This window comes from Schistocerca piceifrons, chromosome 3, assembly GCF_021461385.2.
Source record: "Schistocerca piceifrons isolate TAMUIC-IGC-003096 chromosome 3, iqSchPice1.1, whole genome shotgun sequence".
In the NCBI taxonomy this organism is placed as follows: Eukaryota; Metazoa; Arthropoda; class Insecta; order Orthoptera; family Acrididae; genus Schistocerca; species Schistocerca piceifrons.
In genome coordinates, this window is record NC_060140.1 from 55,671,338 (window position 1) to 55,691,122 (window position 19,785).

The 19,785-nt window shown below is 41.2% G+C and overlaps 1 protein-coding gene across 3 annotated transcripts in view; it reads left to right on the forward strand.

The window, feature by feature from the left end:
• Window positions 1-15,622: 15,622 nt before the first annotated feature.
• LOC124787773 (neo-calmodulin-like) overlaps window positions 15,623-19,785 on the forward strand; it is a 120,439-nt gene continuing 116,276 nt past the window's right edge. For 2 of the 3 annotated variants that reach the window (XM_047254664.1, XM_047254665.1), the window contains exon 1: window positions 15,629-15,676. The gene's annotated coding sequence lies outside the window, so the exon portion shown is untranslated. Of the gene's footprint in view, window positions 15,677-19,785 lie in introns of all 3 variants that reach the window. The other variant, XM_047254662.1, reaches the window with a different exon arrangement.

Genomic DNA, 19,785 nt, shown 5'->3' on the forward strand with positions numbered 1-19,785 from the left:
CACTGGATAAAGCTGAACAAAGCATGTGTAAGGCATACTTAATTGAACTTATAGTGCTGTACAAGCTGAACACACCACGTTACGAGGTCGACGAACTAGTTAATGCTAGAGGGCATCGTTTAGTCAGGCTTTCGCCGTATCATGCTCATTTAAATGCGACTGAGAATATATGAGCATAGATAAAAGGTAATGTGGCAGAAAACAACAAAACGTTTACGTTCAATGAGGCTGAAATGCTGACAAAAGAAGCCAGGTCAAATGTTACACCAGAGGACTAGTCTCTAGCTGTCAGCCATATCAAGAAGGCAGTTGAGGAGAAATGTACTCATGATGGACTGTAACGAGTTTTGAGTAATACATAATTTCTATTGTGCCACATTAAAATTCGCTTCCTTTACCTAAACACAGCAGTTTACAAATATTCACCTCACTAACATTCTAATGCAGTTGAGAGCGTGACAGAATCCTAAAACAGTGTCATTTTAAAATCAGCTAGTTACAATGATTGGGCTAAGCAGTTAGTAAAAGAGTGCTCCAACATCTTTTCTGAATATGCCTGTAAAAGCATGCTGCAAATGAACCCCAGGGCAACACAGCTGTTTGGTTTACCGAAGCTCCACAAACCGGAAGTGCCAATCCACCCTGAGTTATCTGCAATACAAGCTCCAGTACACAAGACTGCCAGGAGAATCAACACCATCGTGAAGAGGAAACTGAACTTCAAAGAGAAATTTAGCATTGAGAACAGTTTACATTTATTTAACAAGTTAACAGACATTGAGGTTCCAACAAACGCAAAATTAGTCCTTTTGAATGTGCATAACTTCTTCATATGTATTCCAGTGAAAGACTGTGTAGATATTGTATTAGAATCATTCTATTCACACAACATAAATCCTGGAAAGCAGCTGAGTATTGTTAGTACAGTGGAATGATGTTTAAATCAAAATTATTTCTGCTTTCAAGGGAGCTATTATCAATAAGTAAATAGTTTGGCAATTGGCTCACCTTTACCCCCTTACTAGCTAAAATGTTCATGGACAAGTGGGGGACTGGTTTTCTTAAGAGAGAACCACTGGCAAAAAATGTTGTGTATTGGTACAGGTATGTAGATGATATTCTTTGTATGTGGAAAGGTTCCCATAAATTTGTGAAAAATATGAACCATTGACACTCTAACGTAAAGGTCAGCACGGAGTTGGAGGGGCCCAGCATAAATTTCCTGGACATTACCTTAAAGATAGAAGACAATAACCTTAAATTCAAAATTTACCGAAAAGATTCCTTCTCTGACACTTTCATCCCGGCTTCCTCCCAACAGCCTACAACCTACAAATATGCGGCGTTCCATCACATGATCCACCGTCTCTTTTCTATCCCTATGTTCAAAGAAGACTTTGTCCAGGAACTTAACACAATTTAAACAATAGCCACTAATAATGATGTGACCCCAACACCATTGATAAAATTTTAGGTAAAAAGATGAAAAAGCAAGGCAGGTCCCTACTGTCCCCAATGAGAAACACATACGATCTGGAAAAGAAATAGTGCAGATTATCTTTTATAGGGAAAACATCAAATAGCATAAGTAACATCTTGGAGGCAAAGGGTTTCTCTGTGTTTTTCTATGTTCTCAGACAACGGGTAGTTTCTTGTTCAATGCAAAAGACAAACAACCAGCTATCACAAAAAGTGGGGTTTATAAAATCACATGCTGTGAGAGTCAGTCTTGCTACATTGGACAGGCAGGGAGGTCAATCTGTACCGGGCTTAAAGAACACCGCAGAACCTGGAGATTGAAGAAGCCTGATTCAGCCTTTGCAGAACATAGCCTGGACAATAACCACAAATACACACACAGAGGAAAATGGGGCCAAACTCAACCAATCAGAAATTTTAGAAATTAAAACACACGTATATATCCCCACACCTGTTATTAAACGAGCAAACCCAGTTCAATTATTCATCTCTTTGAGATGAGATCACGGCCCTAGGATAGAAGCAAAACCTTGGGCCCCAGTCCTCAAGAGTTAAAAAGTTCTTGGCGATGCATAAGTTTAGTCCGGTTGCTGTAGTCTAATTGCCGAATGTGTCATAATGTATGTAATTTGTTAAAAATGTTCATTGACATAATTGTACATTAAGCTGTGGATCGCTAACTTAAGAAGCTGAGATGATTATCTTTGCCTTTTCATCATGTTTATCTGTGCATTATCATCTTAGGGAATCAGTAAGTACTTGCAAATGGGCTTATAACCCGAACCCTAGGTTGTGCAATAAAATTGTTAAACAACGCCAAAAAACAGTGTTTGTATAGCTAAAACAGTGCGTTATTAAACTAACAGCTGAGGGCAAGACAGGCCAATAGTTACGAGAAAGCCCATTCTCTCTAGAAAACTAAATTTTTAACTTTCGCTTATATTGTTGCAAAACCCACAGCAATCCTCGTTCACCAGCTATTTATGGACCTTAAAAGTTACATTATTTCATCTAAAAATTGTAGTTGCTTGAACATGACGGTAGATCTGTAAGTTTGGCGTAATTGTCATATGGGAAATACTCTTCTGTCTGCTTGCTATCATTTACCAAAATCTTGTTTTGATATCTGAGATCATTTATGAGATACGAGGGCTTTATGAATGCTGCATTTTGACTTGTTCACTGGAGCGTGCTTTCGTCACATAGATCCCATTTTTTCAACACTGGAGACAGATAGCCATATCTTTAAGAGTTTAAAGTATGATTCATTACATTATCTAAATTTCATGCGTCACAACATATGACCTTACACTCACCAAACGCAGATCTAGTGACCCATGTTTTTCTCTGCAAACCTTAAGAATTTCGTGCAGTAGTTTGCTTAATATCGAATTATCACAATAACTGTGACCATTAACGAAATTGCAAGCAATTCATGACGACGCCGACGAATGAAGCTATAAGGTGTGCGAAAATCTAAGTTTATTAACGAATAGTTTCATTATCTTAGAAGCTAGATTAAGAAAAGGCAAACCTACGTTTCTAGCATTTGTAGACTTAGAGAAATCTTTTGACAATGTTGACTGGAATACTCTCTTTTGGGACATGAAAGGGAAGCAGTGTTTGGGAAGGGAGTGACACAGGGTTGTAGCCTATCCCCGGTGTTATTCAATCTGTATATTGAGCAAGCAGTAAAGGAAACAAAAGAAATGTTCGGAGTAGGTATTAAAATCCATGGAGAAGAAATAAAAACTATCAGGTTCCCCGATGACATGGTAATTCTGTCAGAGACGGCAAAGGACTTGGAAGAGCAGTTGAACGCAATGGACAGTGTCTTGAAAGGAGGATGTAAGATGAACATCAACAAAAGCAAAATGAGGATAATGGAATGTAGTCGAGTTAACTCGGGTGATGCTGAGGTAATTCGATTAGGAAATGAGATACTTAAAGTAGTAAAGGAATTTTGCTATTTGGGGAGCAAAGTAATTAACGATGGTCGAACTAGAGAGGATATAAAATGTAGACTGACAATGGCAAGGAAAGCGTTTCTGAAGAAGAGAAATTTGTTAACATCGAGTATGGATTTAAGTGTCAGGAAGTCGCTTCTGAAAGTATTTGTATGGATTGTAGCTCACCAATTTAGTATTGGAGGGCAGCGTGGAGGGTAAAAATTGCTGAAGGAGACCAAGAGATGAATACACTAGGCAGATTCAGAAGGATGTAGGCTGCAGTACGTACTGGGAGATGAAGAAGCTTGCATGAAGAGGTTGCATAGAAAGCTGCATCAAACCAGTCTCAGGACTGAAGACCACAACAACAACAACACAGTTTCTTTAAAATCTTTTGAGAAAGACTGCATTTCGGCCGACTTGATCGGCTTGCTGTTAACGCAGCTAAGCGATCTTGACAGGTTCCGTGTTCAGCGCACGCTAGCAACTACGCTACCCATCAGTCGCTCCGTCCTGACCTGGCAAAGCTGCAACTAATTTGGAACGCACTTGTGTGATCATGTAGACAATCTAGCTCGTTGTTCGGTAACTCGTTAACGAACGAACCAGTTACAACATGTAATTAAAAGCGATATCAGTGTTGAAAGTGCCTCGGGCGATGTTTGTTACGATGTTAAGTGGCTTCCACGCGTCGCTGATTTTACAATGTCGTCAAATGTGATTCCCTTATTTAACGCAGTTGTACAAATAAATAAGGTGGCACCCGTTTTTCTAAAATAAATTTTTTTAACAATAGTGTCGTAACTACAAAAGCAGTCCCAGTGCCCATACTTAGTTTCGCATTTGAAAACTGCTGTGCTAGAAGACGCGACTTACGCAGAATAATTGCAATGGCGACAACGAAACAACTATAAGTCATGAGGTAAGCATGCCTCTCTTCCAACAATCAGCGAACCTTCCAGTTCATCTAACGAAGCCGTCCATATTTAACATCTACATCCACAAACTCGCATATATTCCGCAACCCACGATAAGGTGCTTGTGGCGGAGGGTACCCTGTACCACTACTGGTCCGTTCCACTAGCAGACGGCTGTCTGTAGGCCTCCGTAAGACCTCTAATCTCTCTAATCTTGTCTTCGTTGTCCTTACGCGTAATGTACGTTGGCAGCAGTAAAATTGCTTTGCACTCAACCTCAAATGCCGGTTCTCTAAGTTTTCTCGAAAAGAACGTCGCCTTTCCTCCAGTGATTCTCATTTGAGTTCCCGAAGTATCTAACTCCGTAGAACTTGCGCGTATTGTACGAACCTTCTGCTAATAATCTAGCTGCCCGCCTCTGAAATGCTTCGACGTGTTTCTTGAATCCGACCTGCTGCGGATCCGAAACAATCGAACGGTACTCAACAATGAAACACACTAGTGTCCAATATGCGGTCTCCTTAACAGATCAACCACACTTTCCTAAAATTCTCCCAAAAAACCTAAGTCGTCAGTTTGCCTTCCCCACTTCAATCCTTGCATGCTCAGTTCATTTCATATTGCTTCGCAACGTTACGTCTAGCTACTTAATCGCCGTGACTGTGTCAAGTTGGACAGTACTAACATTGTATTCGAACATAATGAGTTTGTTTCACCTTCTTATCTGCTTCACCTTTCATTTTTCTACATTTAGAGCTAGCAGCCATTCATCACACCGACTAGTAAATTTGTCTAAATCATCTTGCACCCTCCTACAGACCCTCCCCATACACCACAGCATCATCAGCAAACAGCCGCAGACTGCAGTTTACCCTGTCCGGCATATCATTTATGTACATACCCTAAGTCCCTGATGAACCGTCGCCGTCGAGGACAACTGTCTGTAACTTCGGAAGCCTTCGAGCCACTCACCTGGGAACTTATTCCGTATGCTTGTATCTTCGTTAACAGTCGACAGAAAACCTTCACGTAAGGAGTAGTAATGCGTCGCGTAAGAAGATTCGATTCTTTTCTTCAGTCAAAGAATCGCCACAGCCTTACGAAGTACAATTCCATTTGAAGGTTCCTGTTTTAAGTTATTTGTTTCTGTTCGGGGTGCGTGACGTGAGTCCCCTCTTCTTGAACTTGTGTCTTATTCTCCTGGCCCTCAGCTCTCAGACGGCCTTACGTGGAATAATGAAAGTTCAACGATATAACCATAGAGTAGAAATATCTCTGGAGTGAGCATTCAGAAGCGCAGAATTAATTTTGTGTTGTCAACATACGTTGCCACAAGGGTCACGTGATCTCGGGACGCCATAGATTTGTCCGACATTTGTCCTATAAGTTTTGAATGTTGTCATATCGCTAGTAAAGACAGATTCCCTTCGTTAAGTGCTGTGGATTTAGTATACACATTTGCAGTCACCATAGCAGTTTACGTCTGATATTTGAAATAAATTGGGTTCTTAGCTTTGAAGAGCAAAATGAACGAGCATAACGTCACAGAAGCTTCACGTCAGCATGTATTTACAATGTGTTTCATGTCACATCTCGCCAAGTCGCTTAACACAGTACTGAACGGCGAAATTCGGGTTTTGAGTCACCATCCCTAATATGCATAAGATGTTAGAGTATAGTATCAGAACTGGGGAGCTAACAACGACGTAATTAGTCAATGGCCGGATCAAACTTTACAACCTATGTTCTTGATCAATTATGTTTGGTAAATTACTGAGAAGTGAGACAACGTTTCAAAACATCGACAATTATTTGCTAGGGAAAATATGTACATTCGTACACATCAAAGAAAGCTTCAAACGATTTAATGAAGCCTGTTAAGCTTATCCATTATGTTTTTTCTTACGTAATTAATAACGTCATAAACAACTGTATTTTACTCCTTCATTAAAGCTGACTTTTTTGCTTAAAATGTCCTATGGTGGAATTTGGTTCGTGTACTTGTGTTCTTACACGTATACATTGTGGGCGTCAGCACCGTTGTGTTATCGCAAAACCTAAATAACTTTTCGCCTTCTGATATACGACCTCGGTTGTGTAAGAAAGTGGAAAAAATATCCCAGTCGTCGTGGAACATCTCCAGTTTGTCACTAAAACAAAGCACTGTTATAAAATAAAATTATGAAGATACAACAGCCGGCCGCGGTGGCCGTGCGGTTCTAGGCAGTTCAGTCCGGAACCGCGTGACTGCTACGGTCGCAGGTTCGAATCCTGCCTCGGGCATGGATGTGTGTGATGTCCTTAGGTTAGTTAGGTTTAAGTGGTTCTAAGTTCTAGGGGACTGGTGACCTCAGATGCTGAGTCCCATAGTGCTCAGAGCCATTTTTTTAAAGATATAACAGTACAAAATCCACTATTATAAGGTGAAAGAGCGCGGTGAAAATAGGTTAACTTAAGATGTTAACAGACTGGTACCGCTAAAATTTTCTTCCCGAGAAACCTTGACGTACCGTGAAATGACGTGACGTTCCGTTGACGACCTGTGCGAATGCCTCCATTCAAAAGGTATTGTAGAATGTTTTAGTGTTATCTGACGAGACGTGACGTTACCTGATGGCGGACGCGAATTGGCGCTAAACAATCGACGTCGTCCCTAGATCACGTGACAATTCCAGTTTAATGGTGACAACATGCGCAGGACGCAATGTTCACTCCAGAGATATTTCTACTCTATGGATATAACCAGAGAGTACAAAGAAATAAAATGTGCTGCACATGGAATAAACGAGCGTCCTGCGTCATTTGGCTCAAACGCAAATTCGTAACACACATCAAACACTTTCTGTAGGAGAGAGGTACATTCCTTGAAATGAAACAAAGCACTTACGAATCACCGCTACATTTACACGTCTACGTACAGTACGTCCCCAGACAACGGCCGAGTTCGACGCTAGCTCATCGTCCCTCTCTGTTTCAAAGCACTTCATCCATTCTCTCCGCTTATACACACTCTGATGTCGCAGACTTGGCAATCTGCCGCGACACATGGTCTGTTCCGCGTCACTCTTATTGCGTCAGGACTACCACTGATAGTAGCATCAGTGGACCTAGCGAATGAATATATTTAGTTTGCTCTGCTTAGGTCGGTATTACACTATCATATTTCTTTGTCAAACTTGATATATCAAATATTTATGTCAAGGAAATTTGATGGTGTAATAGGGTACTTCGTGAAATCTCAGCAGTTCTCAAATAAATATGATCAAATCTAGGGTCTCGCCATAGATTTTATCATAAAAGTCATTCGTCTTCTGTTCACTGCAACGTGCAATGTAACCGCTTGGAGCGCTGGCGTCGCTACAGCTATTTGACGTCTCTGCATTGTTTGTAAACATGGCTTCAAAATTGGTGTGTTCCTTTGACTCTTTTGGTTTTACTAAACTTGCCTCGACAAAGGTGCGAGGTACAACGGTATAACGCATGCCAGTAACTGTGTGTTGCTGGGCAGGTGGAATATGCTGCAGGCGACTTCACAATCACGGCTACAGCCATCCACCTCTACAGCTGGAAACATCCAGGCACCTTTTCAGCAAGCCAGAATAGAGGATGTGGTCACACTCTAAAATAAAAAAAAAATTTCTTAGCTTTCCATTTTACTTAGTCTGTTTCTTATCTCTGGGTGACACAAGTTAAAAATCGCTTGCGTACTGTTTATTAATTTTGTAGTTGTTGGAACACTAGTTCTCCTAATTAAATGTTCTGGAATTATTTTGGTTAATGTGCAATGTGATACTCGAGTGCTGTTTTGTAATATAGAGTAGCTGTCTCCTATATCAAGGAATCGCAGTGTCACCGTTTGCGTGTCTTCTGCACGTATAGCATTTATCAAGAGAGTATTCTGCTTTGTAATATGAGAAGCCACTTTACTAAGCAGGTACTGAAATACGCTCTCATCAACTCGTAAGTAATTTATATATTAAGATCTGACTTCCTCCACTTGCAGCTCTAGTAACAAATTTTGCTGAATGCTTTTACTATCTCAACGTAATACCTATGGCTTCATCCAAGTATGCTTCCTTTTTTTCCGTCGCTTTGCTTTCAAATGCACCCAATGCAGTTGTGGTATTAGCAACAGCAGCGCATGATAACAAGTTGTTGTTCACCATCTTGAAATTTGACGAAAAATACGACGACAGAGTAATACCCCTTATCAGCGCCACGTCGAAGATCTTTGTCAAAAAAATTTGACGAATATTTGATCGTATTTCTTTGTCAAGGAAATATGATATGTGATACCGGCCTTGGAGCTGTTGTGTTCCGTAGTATGCCACTGGATTTCGTCAGCATAGTACTTCACACACTTCCACCACACGCCGACTAGGTGTCGGTTGAGACGTAACGTCTACCTGATAAATGAAAATGATTTGTGTAAGACCGCTGCAATTGAAACTCGACGAAACATAGACAGTTGAGATAGCTAGTGTAGCTCTGGTACTTCGCATTTTATTACACGGTACCTGGAATTCATCACAAGACCTGGATTTGTATGTATAATCTATTCAGAGTGCTGAGTAAAAGGTACGCCTTTATACTTTTTATACAGGTTGTCCGCCGCAAACATCAGATCGACAATGAACCCCCATCCCCACAGCTCGCACGCTTATACGGAGTGTCCCAAAAAGAGCACCGTCAAACTTCAGGGAAAGGTTCCTTGAACGAAAACAAGAAAAAAAAAGTGTGATGAACAAGGGTTCCAAAGCGCACACCTTAAGAGATAATACTATGAAACTACAATACAATGAAACACATCCCTTGCACTACTAGCTGAGTTTCGTATTTTGCTAGGAGGTGGTATGGAACAAAACAACAACACAATCCCTAATAACATGGGCTCTGAAATATATACCTTGAGAGCTATGACCACCTGTTCGGTGGAACAGATGTGTTTCACGCAAGCGAAGCTGAATAAGATGAATAGTAATTCTATCGTTTGCACAGAAAGTATCTTTTGGTGATTTGTTTACGTAATTTGGTTTCGTTATTCAGAGTTTCACAGTTATTTCGAAAATTAGTGATTTTAGTTACATACTTAGATTATACGGATGAATAACAGCTCTACATTTGATAATTCAAACTTTATTTGTTGTACTTTGGCTGACAAACGAAAACGAGTACATGGCATAACACGCCTTTATTACCAGCTAATGAGAACAGAATGACATTGCTTATCTTTGTTTTGTACATGGCATAACACGATTTCATTACCAGCTAATTGGAACAGAATGACATGCTTTTAGATGTTGTTACCAGTTGTCCGATTTTAATAGGTCAGTTTTTTTATAATAATTTACATGTTATATTAAATGAAAAGCTCTAGTTTACTTTTTTCTGCAGTGTAATTTATTGTATTAACCGGTTTTCCTCTTAAAAGGCCATCATCAGATGTTTACTTACTGACTATTGTCCCCAAAGAAGTTACAATCTTTGTGAACGACACGGGAAAAGAAGCACAAACGCACACCTAGTGACATCTTTGACAGCGTGGTGGCAAGCAACTTAAAAAGTAAAAAGTTGAACAATAAATAAATCCAAAGCGAGTAAACAGGTAAAAACTTTAACACAAAACTGTAAAAGCGTTCCTACATAGGTTTATATTAATAAACGAAATCAATAAAATGGCCGCCCTGGTAGCTGAGTGGTCAGCGTGACAGACTGTCAATCCTAAGGGCCCGGGTTCGATTCCCGGCTGGGTCGGAAATTTTCTCCGCTCAGGGACTGGGTGTTGTGTTGTCCTAATCATCATCATTTCATCCCCATCGACGCGCAGGTCGCCGAAGTGGCGTCAAATCGAAAGACCTGCACCAGGCGAGCGGTCTACCCGACGGGAGGCCCTAGCCACACGACATTTCCATTTTTCCATCAATAAAATAAAATAAAATTACTACTTAACAAGGCTACTTCAAGTGGTATAAAATGGAGAGTGATACACAAACTAATTAAAAGAAAGAACTGCAGAATGTGTGAAGAACTTAAGCAATATCAATAAGAGAAACAGGAGTGAATAAACAGAAAAATACAGGAATGTGAAGCAATGTACGGTAAATGCAACCTTTGAAGGTGTGGTGGTACTGCATTTTAAAAGTAAAAAGTTGAACAATATACAAACACAAAGGGAGCAAACAGGAAAAACATAAACACTATACTCTAAAACTATGCCTATATAACAATTTGCGTTAAATAAATGAACCAAGCAAAATGAAAACAGTACTTGACGAGACAACGTCAACAGATATTAAACATGGAAAGTAATACAAGTACCAATAAAAAAATAACTTAACAGTTGTAACTACAGATTGTATGGATATGGATTACAGAGACAATTTCAGTAAAATAAAAGAACTCCATGAATACAGGAAAATGGAGGAATATGAAGGAACAGACAATGAGGGAAACAATTACAAACTGAATTATGTGAAGATTAGAAGAGGGGGAACTGTTAAACTATGTCTGGTCAATTAAGATTAGATCTTGACTGTGAGCTAGATGTTTGTTGATTTACAGAGCTTCTAACAGATTGAGTTTTAGGCCTTTGTTTGCTAAGTGAACGACATGAGACTCTGGCTAGTTGTGGCCCTCACTCAGTACATGCTTAGGAAATACTGAGTCAGAATTCTACAACCCCCAGCTGTGTTCATGTTCAGCCAACCTAGTTGCTATGACCAATGTAAAACTTGTCACAATCAGAACAGGTAATTTTGTATACCCTGTGAGACTGTCCACACTTTATATCTGCACAGCAAGTGGACTAATGTGTGCAAACTTAGCCCACCACTTAGTGTGCAAATGGACAAAACATCTGAATTGTATTTTGAAGCCCAGGATGTTAAACAGATATTCTATATAAATATGAACTTGGCCCTCTAAGGCGTCTAATGTCATTGTGCAGAACGTAACAAAATCATTAGAAATGCTGCTGTCAATTAGGAGGCGTGAACTAATAAAAGTCAAAGTTTGTGGTCTATTCTACAAAGACAAAACAGCTATTCCCTTTTTATCTACATATAATTTATCAACTGTGCTTTCAGGGGTCAAGTGATACACAAAAATCATTTTCAGTTACTTTTGACACTCAATAACAAAATATTTAACTCTTGGACATTCTGAATTGACGATTATTAAAATCTTTATTTCCATATAGATGAAAAATTTCTTATTACATGAAAGAATGATTAAAAAATCTTCATCAGCTCATTTACATCTGCATTGTCATAGCTGGTCAATGCACTGTGTTGGTGGAGAGTAAATTTACTTTTTAAAACAATGAAAAACTCTCATATACTCAGTGTGAGGGTAGGTTAGTATCCGAGCTTTTGATATTCAATGGTCAAAGCGTACACAAGTTGGCGTGAGCAAAATCTTGACCTAACATTTACTGTGGCCTAAGGCATGATGGTACTTAACCAAGTATCATCTGCAACGGCGTTGTCTCCATGCTGGATTTGAAACGCTAATTCCCTACTTTGGCCTTAACAGAATTCACTCAGTCCCAACTTTCGTGCATTCCATAGAACATTAATTTTTTCCTAGATGAAATAGTGGCTATTGTACACTCGCTAAGGGTTGGAGCAATGTGCACAATTTCTTTGCCTGCAAGAATAATTGACTACCTCTTTGCTATCTGTCGCCACGATACGTGAAGCGTATCGTCCACTCTTTGCAGAAAGCAAAGCTCTCAACGCCCTCGCTATTTTCCACGCGTTTATGCGGTCTGCCACGAGATGGGAGAGAGATCTAGAAATTTTAGTTCTCAAAATTGCGTAGCGTCTGTGTCACCCAGTATGGCTTCAGCCAATCGCTGTCTCGTAAGAGGTGAATTTTATTTTTCTTGCCAGGTCTCAACCTAGCCCTGTTAAAGCGTTCCAGCCACTTACCCTTGTTCCCAGCTGTATTTACGTTACAAGGAATAGTTATTATTCTGGCCTTATCCCTTTCTGTGGTGAAGCTCGCCGTCCTCTTGTCAAGTGGGGTTTTCCGATGCCGTTAACCATCTGCTTGGTTCGTCTCCAAAATGAGTTTCACTTTAACTTATTTATTCGTGCCCTGTACATAAATTGTGGATATTGTTTTGTTAGTTTTCGATACATGAGATTACTGCAATTGCGTTTTGTTGATATAATGTAATTATTATTTTCTGGGGATCTCATACTGTATCGTACTGTCGTTATGGATCAAGCTCAAGTAAGGTCCATAAAATCCGGTCACCTTACAACCCCAGCGTTGGCTTATAAATGGGTCTCATCTTTGCTACTGAAAATACACTGAGCTGTGGTGTTCTTAACATACTATGTTTAGTAAATTTGTTGATCAAGTGATGCTTTAATATTCAAAGACAGTTGTAAATAAGCGGAACATTCCTGTGGCAATGGTTTGTATAAATTTAAACGAAACTTTTTATCAGTCTTGTAATAAAGTGAACTAATATTTCGTATGTTGTATTCTCATTTCACCATCTCCTAGAGCAGTCAAAGAACCGACAGTTACACAGGACGACTGTAGTTTCGTCAGCTCATAACACTTTGGGTGCACCCAAAGCTACTTCTGTGTTTGTCGATGATTTTCCATGCAAGGTAACATTCAGCGTCCTCGGTACTCAGAAATTTTCACATAGGTTACAAATTTCGCTTGATATTCCATACGATCGCACTCAATAATATGCATAAATGTGGTACTCTGCGAAGTGCTTTTCGGGAATTCAAGAAATATTTCCTCCATATAACTGTGTAATCGGATAGCCCCTTGAAATAAAAAGATAATGACGAACAGATTAACAGAGTAGGGTCGTCGTTGAATGACTGTATGAGCTTAACAAGGTGACTATACAAGATTTCTGCTTGGTATGATGAATCGCAGCTGGTTCGAAATGTAGAAAATTGTAAGTTAATGCAGATGAGTCGGGAAGAGAAACCCATAATGTTCGAGTACAGCATTAGTAGTGTTCTGTTTGACACAGTCGCGTCATTTAAATACGTTGGCGTAACGTTGCAAAGCGATATGAAATGGAACAATCATGTGAGGATAGTTCAAATGGCTCTGAGCAATATGGGACTTAACATCTGAGGTCATCAGTCCCCTAGAACTTAGAACTACTTAAACCTAACTAACCTAAGGACGTCACACACATCCATGCCCGAGGCAGGACTCGAACCTGCGACCGTAGCGGTCGCGCAGTTCCAGACTGAAGCGCCTAGAACCGCTCGGCCACACATGCCGGCAATCATGTGAGGATTGTGATAGAGAGGGCTAATGGTCGACATCGGTTTATTGGAAGGATTTTGGGAGTGTAGTTCATCTATAAATGAGCCGACATAAAGGACGCTAGTGCGATCTGTTCTTAAGAACTGATTGAGTATTTGGGACTCGCACCGGGTCGGATTAAAGGAAGACGTCGAAGCATTTCAGAGGCGGGCTGTTAGATTTGTTACCAACTGGTTTGAACAACGCGCAAGTATTCCAGAGATGCATCGGGAACTGAAATGAGAATCCCTGGAGGGACGGTGCCGATCTTTTCGAGGAACGCTATTGGGAAGATGTAGAGTTCGGGCATTTGAAGCTGACTGCAGAACGTTTCTCCTGCCGCCAACATACATTTCACATTTCACGTAAGCTCCACGAAGATACGGTAAATCGGGGCTCACACGGAGGCATATAGAGTCACATATCACTTGCTCTATTTGTGAGTGTAACAGGAATGGAAACGACTAGTAATGGTACAGGGCACCTTCCGCATACTCCGTACAGTGGCTAGAAGAGTGAGAATGTAGATGTACAAGGTCTGTTCAAAAAATTCCGAAATGGTGTGTTGGAGTGAAATGGTGTTGGTACCCCTACACACGCTTGTGTTAAATGTGTAACTACCGGAAGTTTTATTGTTGTATGTCTGCTCTTGTTCACTGCTGTATTGAGTGGAACGTTGTTTCGCACAGTTTGCGAATTTCGAGATGGAAGATTTGGAGGAGCAACATGTCTGCATTAAATTTTGTGTGAAACTCAAGAAGATCTTTGCAGAGGCAAACGAAATGATGCAGGAAGTCTGCGGTGATGAGTGCTTAAGCTGTACTTAGTGTCACGAATGGTTCACACGGCTTAAAAATGGCCGAACTGAAGTTAAAGATGACCCTCGTTCAGGACAGCCTTCGACGTCTACCGACGACTCACATGTCAGAAACGTCAGCGAAACTGTGCGTGCCAATAGAAGACTGATAGTCCGAGAGATTGCACAAGAATGTGACATTTCAGTTGGATCCCGTCACGAAATCCTGACACAGCACCTGGGAATGAATCGTGTTGCCGCCGAGTTCGTCCCCAACTCATGAGTAAAAACAAGAAAGACCTCGCCTCGCAATCTGTGAAGAGCTTTTGGATCACGTAATTGAGAAAGAGATGTTCCTTAAGAGAATCGTAACTGGTGATGAGACATGGGTTTGCCCTTATGATGAAGAGACCAAGGTTCAGTCTTCACAGTGGGTCGGGAAAGGTTCTCGAAGACCAAAGAAAGATCGTCAGGTCAGGTCAAACGTCAAAGCCATGCTGATAGTTTTCTTTGACTTTGAAGCATTAGTTCGTCATTAATGCGTACCACAGGGCAAACTGTTAATCGATGGTACTATCGAGACGTGTTGCGACGCGTGCGAGAAAATGTGAGAAGGAATCAGCCTGACATGTGGTTAAACAAGTCATCACGACAACGCACCCGCACATTCGTCCCTGTTGGTGTGTGACTATTGCACAAAAAACGAATCACTGTGCTGCCTCATCGTCCGTACTCTACACACCTGACCCTGCGGACTTACGTTGAAAACCTCTTTATAAGGACGAAGATTTGCAACGATGACGATATAAAAGAAAATTCGCGGACGACGCTTCGCCCTATCCAGCAAGAGGTGTACCGAAAATGTTTCGGGAGATGCAAACGGCATTGGGAGCGTTGTATCAGGTGTGGAGGAGAATATTTCGAAAGAGACAGTGCACAATAAGTAAAAGGTAAACGTAGAAAAAATTTTGTGGACGAAGTTCCTGAATGTTTTGAACGGACCTCGTAGATGATGGTGGGCTTTGTAAACGTCTGGCAGCTGAGGAGTGCAGAATAGAACATAGCGGCAGACGGGATAAAGGCCGGTGTGCGGCCGCGGCTGGCGCCTGGCGCTCGATAGCGCATGCGCTTGGCGGCCTGCGGCGCCACTTGCTCACCTGCTCGCGCCCAGCGCACAACAATGGAACGCCAGAGTCGCCGCGGGCTGCGACGCCACACGCCGCACACGCGACCGGACCACGGTGAGTCGGCCCGCCTCCGTCTACCTCTCACCTGACCCCCCCCCCCCCCGCCCCCTCCCTCTCTCACTCTGTCTCCTTACATACCGTGACGTCATCGTGACTGTGAGCTGATTAGGTCGGACAAGATATTCACCTCAAAAATTCTCAACAGGACGGAATGATTTCCTTAGGTACTCGCTCGTCTACGTATTGATTTGCTTGTCGCAAGGGATGTGCGCTGTTGACATATCGTCGGTGCTGATTTCGATTTCATCATAGACGTGGAAACATTGTTATTTTTAACATAATTTTTCTTCATTGCTAAATACACAACTATTTAACATTACATTTCTTATTGTTGTTGTTCTTCTTCTGCTTCAGCATTCGTCCCACAACGTGGCGGTAACCGTTCTTTTGACCCGCTGTCTCCACTTGGCGCGAACTTGTGTTTGGTCATGTTGGGGGAGCGCTACTTTGAAGTCTTTACGGAGGTTATCTAGCCAACGTTGCCTTGATCTCTCAAAAGGTCGTTCACCATTTATCGTTTCAACGCAAAGCGACGTTTTGCTATTACATTTTGGTCTGCTCGAAGTTTGTGTCCATACCATTGTAGGCGGTGTTCCCTCATCTTGTTAGCGAGAGGTACCATTCCGTACCGCATGCGTGTTCGTCATTGGCCCATGGTCATGAAGCGGCTGGCCAGATGTCAACCGAAGCATTTGGTTTCCATTTCAAGTCGCTACCCTGTATCGTTTGTTATCATCCAGCATTCTGCATCCCGTCCACATTTTGTGGTGTAGTGATTTCTGTAATTATGTCAGTTTCTTGTGATTTCGCCTTGTACATCAAACGAAGGGCTTACAGTAGCAGAAAAAGCCTGTACGATAGTTCAGTGTTCGATCAGGAGTCTACCCTCCCCCCCCCCCTCCCATCTCCTACCCTCTGCGATGATTGAATTTCTCATCGACGGAATTTGAACATGTCATGCGACATCCGCATAGAACCAGTGACGAAAAAACGACGAAGATACAGGTCGACAAAAAAATACTGTTTAGCGTTGCTGCCTCTAGAGCGCGGAGTCCCGGATTCGATTCCCGACCGGCTCGGGGTTTTTATTCGCTCGGTGACTGGGTGTTTTGTGTTGTCCTAACCATTTCATCCTATTTTCATCGAAGCGCAAGTCGTCGATGTGGCGTCAAATAGGAATGTCTTGTACTATGAGAGATCTCCCAGGCAATAATGCCAATCATTTCATTCTGCACCTTGCAAGGCAACTGGGAAGATTGAAGAGCGGTATATATTTGATTTGTGTCGGTGCGGGATTTAATTATCACAAGGCACGCCAGTCGTCGTCCGCCATTTAAGTCATGCACTGCGAACACAGTGATTTCAGGAACGAGTGAGCCTTTTGCAGTGTTTCTTGAGCCAAAATACTTCTATTTAGCGACGAAGCGTCATTCACCAACAGCGGTAACGTAAATCGGTACCGTCGGTCGTAACTGTGTCCGTATTATTTGTATGAGCGGTTTTCAGTTTTCTTTATACTGAAGCGTAGTCCGGAGTGTTCAAGCTGCTGAAGGTTGTTCTCTTCAATAGCCAGTAGAACATCGTGAGCATGCGGCAGAATCCAAGCTAATTTCTGAAGATAATTGGTGGCCGTGTTCATTATTATGATGAACAGAAAGGGAGAAAATTAACGCCACATATCGGACTATAGTCAAGTTTGTATAAGAAGATCTCTGACAGCTAACAGCGCTGTTGCCAGCTTTTAGCTGCGTAGCGCCAACGGCTGCAGGCGGAAACAATAATATTCGGCTATACAGTTGTGACAACATTGTGACTTTAACATAGACGTTTACAAAATCGTATTGTGTGGTTGGCTGAGGTAGGCGCACGAAGCTGGAGCGCCCAGGCCAGTGCAACTGTCAGGGATCAACTTATGACGACTCGACAATAGTTTTTGTCAACAGACTGTAACCTCCCCCCTCACTTTCCGACCTTAATGACAGTGAGAAATTAAACCGCGTGTACCTAATGGAAATTTGGGAAAAGCAATCGTCACCGAAGTTAACCTGTCGGTAAAGAGGGAGGAAAGGGTTACATCTAAATGAAAGGAAAAATGCAAATGAAACTGGTGGAAATTAATTTTGAAAAAGGGTAAAGTTAATAAAGAAGGTAAATGTGCAGCCGTTACGTTAACAATTAAGTAGCGGTAATTAGGTATTTGAGATTTGGGGGAAATCACGGTCGCCAGTCCTAAGGACAATTACTATAGTAACTGAAAAAGAAAGGTTATTACACATATAATTAGCACTAGAAGCGTGGCAACTGAAGGTTGACACGTGTAGTGTGAAAACTGAAAGTTTGTCAGAAGTAATAAATTTCGCTACACCCTGACTTAATTTAGCAAAAGAATTAATAACCGGAAAATCGAAAGTTAATTTAGTGACTGAAGTTAATAGTGAGCTTTCTTTCTGAAGCACATCGAAATTCAGTAAAATACGGTTAGTCTTGGACTACCTCAACAATCATTTCAAAAACTACTTGAATCTACGCAATTTAGAAATAAGAGATTTAACTTTGAACTTGAATTAAATGATTCTGAACAATTAACAATAGTAAAATTTAGTACGTACCAAGCTGAGCTGCAGTCACAGGTAAGCTAAAATACGGTAACAAAGCTCGCACTCTTAATTCGTGCTTGTGTAATCTGAATATTGTAGCCAGCTATTAATGCCATAATTGAACTTTGAAATTAAAGCAGTGAAATCGAATGATGCTGGCGTTTGAATTTCAACGACCCTCGGGCTCATTTCGGAAAAGGAAGGGACCCTGCTTGGCAATGCAATTGGGACAATGAGCAACAAAGGTTCATGCTAAGTTGCTGTAATTTTGCGAGGCAAATGGAACAAGATTAAAAGCTGAGGTCTGCCATACAGTTCTAAAACTTTACGTGCTTCCAGTCTTCCTTGTTGGTTTATTGAAGGTTCGAAGCCGTCGATCGAGGAGGTGGCGACAGTCACTCATTGTCGGCCGTCGCTGTTGCAGAAGCTGGATGTTGGCGCGCCTTCTTCTCGACACGGTCACCAGGCGAAACGGGCTCTTGATGTGCGCCAGCTAATGCTTCCCGTCCGCGACACCATGTCAGAAACTATCATCGCGAGTCGAGCGCAATTACATGCTGCCAAACCCCGAAAGCGCGGCAACTCGCGGGAGCGTCACACAACACCTGCTCTACTCGCTACTCCCGCCAGACTCTCACTGTTCTGCCCGCGCTCCACGCGGCAGAGTTAACACTACCAAAGATCCTACACACTTTGATTCGTCACACGACCTATCGACGTAATCGTTCGATAGCAGTTTTCCCTAGGCAAGACCCAGCGTAAAAATACAAATAATATTTACGAAACAAACCAATTATACATCGACATGAGTGCATAAATAAATATATATACAAACAGTAAAACAATTACAATATGTGAAGACACAGAAATATCATATATTCAGGTAGCAAAAATAAGGAAAACAAATTATAGTACAATAGATGGAAATAGGAGGATATGCATTTCCGGCGTTACACGTGCCCCACATTGTCTGAGGATGTGCGTGTAACGTAAACAGACTCAGAAAATGTCCCAAAAAAGAAACAGCGGAAATGCATATGCTCAAAACATCAACAAAATTTAGCATTCGTCTAATTAATCATAAATCAATTTTTAGACGATAATAATTGAGTGGAGACACTCCTAATCTTATTCCACCCACATCTTGCAGAAAATAAAACAGGTTGACAACATATTAAAATTTATAGCAAACATAGAAAATGGTTTAGCTATTCCAAAATCATTAAAATTCGTAACACTATGAGAAATGGAATACTATTTGCAAAATTAATTAATGTGCATGGTCATAAAAACAGGTAGATCAAAATACGCAAATAAATAATTAAATAGACTACACATTTTATTTAACCTTTTCATAATTAATATTCTCGTCACGAGAATCTACTTAACGCTAAACAAGAAAATAATATTCAGTAGATCGGAAAAAACATAAATATTGACAGCAGAATTCTTTCACATCAGCTGTCCGGGAAGAAAAACTATTCCGCCTTTCGTACTCGCAAGTAC